At 37.8% G+C, this 9,339-nt stretch overlaps 1 pseudogene; it reads left to right on the top strand.

Annotated features, from left to right (window-relative positions):
• Positions 1-8,234: 8,234 nt before the first annotated feature.
• On the top strand, positions 8,235-9,088 carry LOC142451816 (olfactory receptor 7A10-like; annotated as a pseudogene).
• The last annotated feature ends 251 nt before the right edge of the window (positions 9,089-9,339 follow it).

Raw genomic sequence — 9,339 nt, 5'->3', positions numbered from 1 at the left:
ATTGCATGGGCCGCTACTATAAGGATAGAGACCAAGATGAAGGAAGACTTCTGTTCTCAGGTCAGGAAACTAATCAAATCCTTTCCGTCAAGTATGGAGGAAGTGTGTCTGCTAATGTTCATGACCCATCTATCATCCACTTCTTTGTCCATCGTAGTAACCACTTTGACAGAGGCCTCCCTCAGCTGTGGTCAGTTTCTATGTGGAGGAGAGAAGGAGAAGACTAGTCATGATCACCCCAGATCAATAGACACTCCTACCAAGGTGCTCAGTGAACCTCAATGGAAATTTGTGTAAAGAAGTTTGGGTAGATCTGTGTTAAAGAGGTAGTCCTACATATATCTATTAGGGACCTAGATGGGAAATCTGCCATTGGGAAAAATGTTTAATATTACTCATATGCAATCCACCCACCCCAAAGTCCACCTTCAGCATTCCCTGGGAACCTTACAGCTCCATTCCCTTGCTGTTCCGCTGCCCTCCCCCAGTGCTTTGCCTCAGTGTCTCGGGATCAGGTCGGGTGCAACTTCTCATTAATTGCAGCAGAGCTTTGACCTGAGAAAGGAGGCTGTCTCCTCCCTGATCTCATATCTGCTTTGCTGCTCAAAGTAAATTCCATCATGGAGTTTTTTTTGTTTTTGTTTTTATGTTGGGTCACAAAAGGGGGAAACACCAATTGCTATACTAGTAAGAATCCTGGCCCAACCATGGTGACACGAAACCAAATTAACACAGTTGCTAGATCTGGCAGTTTGTTTTATAAGGATACCAGCCTGGGGAACCTCTGTGGAGTTCTGCCCTACCCCACAGGTCACTCTGTCTCAGAACTGACTCCACGGCAGTGAGTTGCATGCGCTTTCTTCCTCTCTAGATGTAATTTTCCAAGAATCACCCATTCTGTATCAAGTAATCCTGCTTCATGGTTTTTCAATGACAGAAAAATAATCTATTATATATAAACACCACATGGTATTCTTCTGTTGGTGGACATTTGGATTATCTCTACCAGTTAGTACTTGTGAATACTGCTTCTCTAAGCATTCATATACCAGTGTTTGTTTAAATGCATCTTTTTAATTCTTGTGACGCAGTACCTAGCAGTGGAATTGCTGGTCACTTGCTAAACCTAGGGTTAGCATTTGGAGGAATCAACGATCTGTTCTTCACAATACTTGCATCCTTTCTCCCCATCAGCAATACGTCAGGGCTCTATGTGAGCGGTGGAAAAGTTTGTGGTAAAGTTCCATTAAGTATTAATTCAAATATTCCACATACTTTTTAAAACACCTTAATAATTACCAATGCATAAAATCATACAAAACAGAAAAACGCATTGCAGAATAGAAAGTAACACAGGATGCAATGCACTGGGTATTCAAGTAGAAATCCTGAGTACCCTTTAATATTAGACTTTTGTTCAGGCTCTGGGGTGGGGCCCAACAACATGTATTCATCATCCCAAGGACGGATCAGGTAGGTCTGACTTTCATTGATGCTAATAGGCCAAACCAGAAGAGTGAATGGTGGAGTTCACCTGTAAAGAACAAAAAGCTCCCTGAAGCAGATACCAGTCAGGCAAGATGAGCCTCTTCCCTGGGACACTTCTTCCACTCACCATCCTTGATCTATTGCCTTAAGTGGCTCCCCCTCAGGAAGATTTCCCCTCTTCTCTCCTCACATCTTCAACTAGAGCGGATCCTGCTGCAATACACATGCAAACCGCTTTGTACTTCTTTTTAAAATATAATTTATTGGGGGCTCTTAGAGCTATTATCATAATCCATACATCCATTGTGTTAAGTACATTTGTATATATGTTGCCATCATCATTTTCAAAATACTTTCTTTCTACTTGAACCCTTGATATCAGCTGCTCATTTCTCCCCTCCCCCACTCTTCCTACCTCATGAAACCTTGATAATTTATTTTTTTAAATTTCCCCCATGTCTTACTCCAATCACTGTGTCCCTTCAACCACTTTTATGTTGTCCAACCCCCTAGGAAGGGGTTATATGTAGATTATTGTGATCGGTTGACCCTTTCTCCCCGCACCTTCCTCTTCCCTTCCTGGTATCTGTATTCCTCTTTGGACTTTCCTTTCACAAAATTGAAAACCACCAAATGAACAGATTCCCTTTTAGATGACGCTAGCATGTCACAGGTGTCATTGATTAGAATTAGCAAATAATTCTCATAAATAATAATACAACTCTTTGAATATATTGATATGGCATGTGAATTGTTATTAAACAGTCGTATGCATTATTATATTATATGATATAATGAAATAGAATTTGAGTATTATCTATGAACCATCTTATGGACATTGTAAAATTTAGGCTTTTTATCTGTTATGACCTATAGTGTAGAAACACACACTGAGAATATTCTATCATCCTATCTCCAAATACGCTCCCTACACGGATGACATTCCATTTACTCAGGCTCTATTGTCAATTATTTGATATAAAAGACATGGTAAAGATACACTAGTGAGACTGGTGGCCTCTATGTAATCAGAAGTGCTTCATAAAACCCTGGCATCTTGGTAAACGATGTCCAGCTGTGTTCTTTAGGTCTTTGGAGAAGAAAATGCACCTCAGAGTGATCATTAGACATTACCCTGCATGCTGGAAACACACCACAATAGAGATGATCACCTTCTGGGAAGAAGCAGTCCAGTGGGATAAACTTGTATACGGAACTCCACGTTGTCTGTCAAGAGTCAAACTGGCAGAATTCTCAGGGAATGTAAGACAAAAGAATACTTCATTAATGAGGCACAAGGGATTTCATCCACTAGAGCCAACGGACTGTAAATACTTCCTCTACACTGACCAAGATCAACTTGATTCATCTAAGGGGATGGGAAAACACAGCTATACCTTCTAGAAGCCTCACAAGTGGGCCCATCTGAATGCTCTTCCTGGAGGCAAATCTCTAAAATTAGCAGTGGTTCACTGGAGTACCAGCCATGGTGGACTCTCCTCTGATGATACCTGGATGAGCTTCCACATCATTGCGGGTGCCTGGAGATGTGGTGATGTGTGATGACCCTCTCTTATTGGTAGTGTCTGTAGGTGGATCAACAGGTATAACAAATAAAATCAAGTTTAATGGAAGAAGTCTTGTTAACTGGAGACTGGTTCTAGAGACTGGTTCTGGCTACATGACAATGTCTTCTTTCTCTGATCTGTCTTCCCCGGTGCTGGCTTTCATTCCTGCAACCGCCTTCTCTCAACAGCCTTCCTTGCTTCTTTGCATTAACGTGCCTGTTAAATTCTTTCAACTATTTGTTCACATAGTAACACACAGAACTCTTATTTAGCATTAAATTATAGTCTTGACACAAAGAAATGAGTAGACATTGTCCCTTCTTTCCAGTATCTGACATTCTCCGTAAGGGAACAGATGGTAAGTGCGTGCTTATCCCGGCTCTGCAATCCTGCTGAAATGGATCATGATGTTGTTACCCTTCCTGGGGAATTTTAGTGAAGATTTCACAGAGAGATGATGGTCACACTGAGCTTTGAAGGAGGAGACAGGATGGGAGTAATGTTTCAACTATTAAAACCATATGATGTGCATTGGAAATTTCACATAATAATGAATAACTGATGAACAATGAAAACAAGGAATGGAAAGTGAAGTACGGGTGTGGGCAGGTAGGCAGCAGCCATGTAACACAGAGCTGGATATTTTGCTTAAGGAAGGACAACTCTGAAATTAGCGGAGAGTCAAGGCAGAATTAGCAGCACAGTCTGTCTGCAGTCAGACTTGCCTTTGGAGACATTGCTCTGGTCCATGTGCAGAGCAGACTCCTGCTCCTGGGAAAACCGCAGAGAGATGAAGAGTGGAAAAAGCACAGGAGAAGTGGGGGATTTTCAGTTATAATACATCCCAAAATCAACTGAGTAATATGAGGCAGCTTGACATTTTAAATTACTTTTTATTTGTTTATTTTAAATTTTTAAAGTTATTTATTTTTTAAACTTGTCTATAAATTTGGCATCAGAATTTGGGTTTAAGAGATGCAGAATATGCCAGTTAAAGCTGTGAGTTTTCTAGTCCAAGGCAAATAATGAACTCTGGATCAGGTTCACAAGTTGTTGTATTCAAGATAATTGCATATGACTAATTTAAAAATTTTTACTTAACTTTATTATTTCTACAGTTTTTTAATACAAACTTATTTTAATGTATTTTTCTTTCTTTTAAACCACGGTGTTAGGACCCAGTCCAGACATATCATTCCATTGTTCAATCATATCAAAAATTTTGTACATTATTAGTTTCAAAACAATTTTTACCTTATTGCACTTCTGATATCAGCTCCCTTTTATCCTTTCCCCTGCCTTCACCTAGGTCCCCTGCCATCCGCAGCAGGAACTCTCATTCTTGTCATTGTCTCTGACCATAATTGAGATATTGGAATAACCTGGTTATCCAACAGAGTCTTGTAGAGATGACCATGGCAGATTAAAATGATAAATTTCACTTCAGTGGTTAACATCTTTTCATTTGCTCTCTCTACTTTGTGCTCAATCCAGTTGTTAATATTTTCAATAGTTTTTATTTGTTCACAATGGGATTTATCTCTGTTGTATTTGTTATTGTTGGTAACTCTCTTGACTCTTTTTTATGTTTTTACTTATGTTCTTTGTGACATGAAACCCAGCATGGGTGAAGCTCTAGAGATAACATATTTGTTTGGGTTTTTATACTAGAAAAATTACAAATTCAGTAAAGATTTTGCATAAACCTTTCACTTAGATGCCTCTTATCATCTCTATCCAGGATCCTGCATTTATTTGTCATCCTTCCGTGGACTCCTGTGGCTGTGACAGGTACCCTGATATTTTTCCTTGTTTGAGGACCATGCAAGTATTGACATGTGTTGGTTAACTATTTTATAAAATGTCTTTCACTTGGTATTTGTCTGATGTTTCATGAGGCGACTTGAGTTAAAGAGTTTAAAATTTTGGAGTTTTGATTTCTTGGTTCAGGGTAGAAGACCACAAGGGTTAAGTATCAACTTCATTATCATTTTTTCCAATAGCTATAAACTGACTTAGATCTAGATTGGAATTGCATTAAATATTTGGATTTAGTTGGGAAGGTTTTACATTTCACAGTATTAGTCATCCTTCCAATTCATGAACAGTGAATACCTATGTATTTGGTCATTTCATTTCTCTCACAGATATTATGTCATTTTTAGACCATTGATTTTGTTTGTATTTTGATCTATTTTTGCCACGGCTGCAGAATTTCATTTTTATATGTTACTGTTTGTTATTATTATGTGGAAATTTATTGGTGGTTATAACTTTATGTTGCAAGCTATGATTTTGCTCTTCTTATTAGTTTTAGTATTTTTCTGTTTCTGGCTGTTTCTTTGGGTTTTCTACATAGACAGTGATGTCTTCTGTGAACAAAGACAGCTTTATTTGTGTTATTATGCTTCTTAGGACTTGCATTGAAATAAGAGTGTTAAGAGAGGATACCCTTGCCCTGTTATGAATAAGAGGGAAAAAAACGTCTAATTTTTCACCACTGAAGATGACCCTAGTGGTAAATGTCATAGATGTACTCTATCAAGCCAACTTTTAAAACTTTTTTCAAAATTTTGCAGGAAATTAAAATGTAAATAATCATTTTGAATGCTATCAAATGCTTATTGCAATTTGAATTTATGATTTTTTTCTTTAGTTGTTTAGGTTTTATATGTTACTTTTTTTCCCTTTTGGCTAGTTGATGTAGGATATTACATAAATTGATTTTCAAATTTTGACCCACTTTCCCATTGCTGGAATAGATACCACTTAGTTGTAATATATTATTCTTGTCGTACATTGTTGGACTCAATTAGTTTGTATTTGTTGAAGAATTTTGCATTTATTTTATGGGTAATATTGAGTGATAATCTTCCTTTGTTATATATTTGTATCTGGTTTTGATATTACTCACTGCCTTCAAATCTATTCTGATTCATAGAGACCCTATAGGACAGAGTACAGCTGTCCCCATGAGGTTCCAAGTCTTTTACTGTCGATGGAGCAGAAACTCTTATCTGTCTCCCATGCAGTGGCTGGTGATTTCAGACAGCTGATCTTGCTGTTGCAGGTTAATGATAATCCACTCTCCCACCAGGACTCCTGGATTTGATATTAGGATACTGCTCGTGTCACAGAATGAATTAGGAAATATGCCGTCTGCTTATTGCTTTGTGAAAAAAAATTGTAGACAATTTATATCATTATTATATTTTTAAAGCTTGAAGAATATATTAGCATTTCATTGGGATATTAAAAATCACTGCTGTTAATATCAAAATGACTCCTAAATGCTCTGAATTTGGGGAAAGGAATGAAAAGAAGTTCTTTTTGTAACATTCTCTTCCATTTTTCTATATATGAATATTTCAATTAACCACTAATATTTTAATATTATACTTACAATGTAAGCATAGGAATTCATTTAAGTCATATATATTACAATAATTATCTAGGTGGGTAATTCCACTATTTATACTTTTCTGGGTATTGTGGGGTTTAGAACTTGGTAATATAACCTTCCTTCCTCTAATTCTTACAAAATTTGCATTAATCTCCTCACCTTCCTTTTTGTCTCCTTCTTTCCTCCCTTCCTGTCAGTAGATTGGCTTTCTATCACATGGCAGAAGATGGCCTCAAATAAAATCACTGCCCAAGGGATTATAGGTTTTTGAAATACCCAAAGACTGATTTTGGATTATTGAGTCTCAACTTAGTTCTCACCGGAGAGTGAAACTAACGTTTCTATTTTTTACTTCTTTTTTGTTGTTGAATTGGGTCAGCCTCCATAACACACCATCATAGATTAATGTCGGGAGAGTAGGAGCAATTATCAGCAAATGAGATACAAGTTGAGTGGATACCTTAAACTGCCACCTACAATTCAAAATGGGAAATAATATACCACCTAGAAACTGAAGCAAGAGCAACTTTTTAGTATAAGTCCACACTGCATCACTTAACAATACTGATGTTGTTCAGTGCTCACCAAGTCAATTCCAACTCTGGATGAATTCACACGTGCAGAGTAGAATTGGATTTTGGTATTTTCAAGGTGTGACCTTTGGGAAGCAGATCACCAGGCTTGCTTTTAGATTCTTTTGTATTGTTTGTAAATGTCAAACTTTTAGCGAGTAGTCTAGTGCTTGCTCATTTGCACCACCTAGCGGCTCAGTATAATACAGTAGGCTATGCTATAACGTGTTGTGTTATAATAATACATAAAAAAGAATAAATGATGTTTGTGTTCTTCATCATGGAGTCTGTACAACCTCATAAACATCTCAGCTCATATTCCCATCACATTTAACTACAACTTCAATCCAGATTCCTTGTTTGTACCTCAGTTACAGTTACACCATCCACCGTGGTGTCAGAGGGGTGAGGAATAGTCCTGTGTGGGGGGAGCACAGGCGCTGTCTCTGTACAACGTGTTCTTCTCGTGACTAGTATCCTACTTGCATTCAGGTTTCTGCTGTAAGCCTCTTTATCACAAGTGATTATAATTAGAAGCATTTCCTTTTACTCTATAACTAACCGGCTTAATACTCACGGTCAAGTACGGGGTTTACAGACCTGATCAGCATTCAAGAAATCACACACATTCTAATTTAACTCATCCACTGCAATTCCCAGATGTCTCATAGCTTATCCCGCTGCCTCTGTTTCCTGTTTCCAGTCCTCCTTCCTCCACAACCCTCTGAATTTTGTTAACGTCAAATAAAGGTAAGAATTTTTATTTTTTCACTACGGTTCTGACAAGTTTCAAGAACACTTGGAATAAAACATTTGGTCAAACACATTTGTTGAATGAACAATCAGAGACTTAAGGAATTTGTTGAGAAATATAATGTTTTAAGGAAAAGATGGTATTAGACTGAAGGACAGCTGGAAAGTTTCAGCATCAAAGTGAACATTGAGCACATGAGATTCAAGAACATAAGATATTCAGATGTGAATAGGGATTGATAGATTAATTATTTAAATTATAAATGGCACTATATCCCTTAAATTGCTATTAAGAGTTTATGGCATAGTTTGCAATTCTCTTTTCTCTTTCCAAAAACTTTCACCAGCTATATGGAGCCCCCAAACCAAACTCTGATTCCAGAAGTCATCATTCTGGGGTTTTCTGAAGATGCAGAGCTGTAGCCCCTCCTCTTTGGACTGCTACTCTCCATGTACCTGGTCACCTTCACTGGGAACCGGCTCATCATCCTGGCCATCACCACAGACTCCCACCTCCACACACTCATGTACTTCTTCCTCTCCAAACTCTCCTTCGCAGACATCTGTTTCACCTCCACCAATGTCCCCAAAATGCTGATGCATATCCAAATGCAGAGCAAAGTAATTACATATGAAAATGGCATGGCTCAGATGCATTTTTTCTTGCGTTTTGCGGCCTTAGACAACTTCCTCTTGGCAGTGATGGCCTATGACCGGTTTGTGGCCACCTGTCACCCACTGCACTACATGGTCATCATGAATCCAAGATTCTGTGGCCTCTTGCTTCTGGCATCCTGGGTATTGTCATTTCTGCACTCTGTATTAAACGGTTTAATGGTTTTGCAACTGTCTTTTTGTACAGAATTGAAAATCTCTCATTTTTTCTGTGAACTTCATCAGGTCGTCCAACTTGCTTGCTCTGACACATTCCTAAATGACTTAGTCATGTATTTAGCAACTGGACTTCTGGGTATTATTCCACTCAGTGGGATCCTTTTCTCTTACATGAGATTGTGTCCTCCATTTTGAAAATTTCATCAGCTGGGGGCAAATATAAAACCTTTTCCACCTGTGGGTCTCAACCTTCTGTTATTTCCTTATTCTATGGTACAAGTCTTGGGGTTTATCTTATTTAACCCCACATTGAAAACTCCAGGGCCTCTGCAATAGCCTCAGTGATGTACACTGTAGCCACACCCATGCTGAATCCTTTTATCTACAGTCTTAGAAATAAAGACACAAAGCAAGCCCTAAGAAAACTTTTCAGCTTAGAATCATTCTATATAACAGAAATACATTCTTAAATTTAGAGAACTACTTTTGAAAAACAAAATTCAAAACAGCAAAAAATCTGTATTATACTTTCCCCAGTTGTATATGTGCTTATGTACAGAATTTAATTTCCTGAATATTTAAGATATAATATGAAAAACTGAAGACATACTATGAAATTACTTCCTGTATATTTTTAAAATGTAAAGGAAAGTAGGAAAACTTCCATCACAAAAGGTATAAGATGACATCACAGTCTGCAGATGGAGATAATAACCCTGAA

This window comes from Tenrec ecaudatus, chromosome 1 (genome assembly GCF_050624435.1).
Source record: "Tenrec ecaudatus isolate mTenEca1 chromosome 1, mTenEca1.hap1, whole genome shotgun sequence".
NCBI lineage: Eukaryota > Metazoa > Chordata > Mammalia > Afrosoricida > Tenrecidae > Tenrec > Tenrec ecaudatus.
Note: the sequence above shows the minus strand (reverse complement) of the source record. Positions and strands in the feature narration are given on the sequence as shown.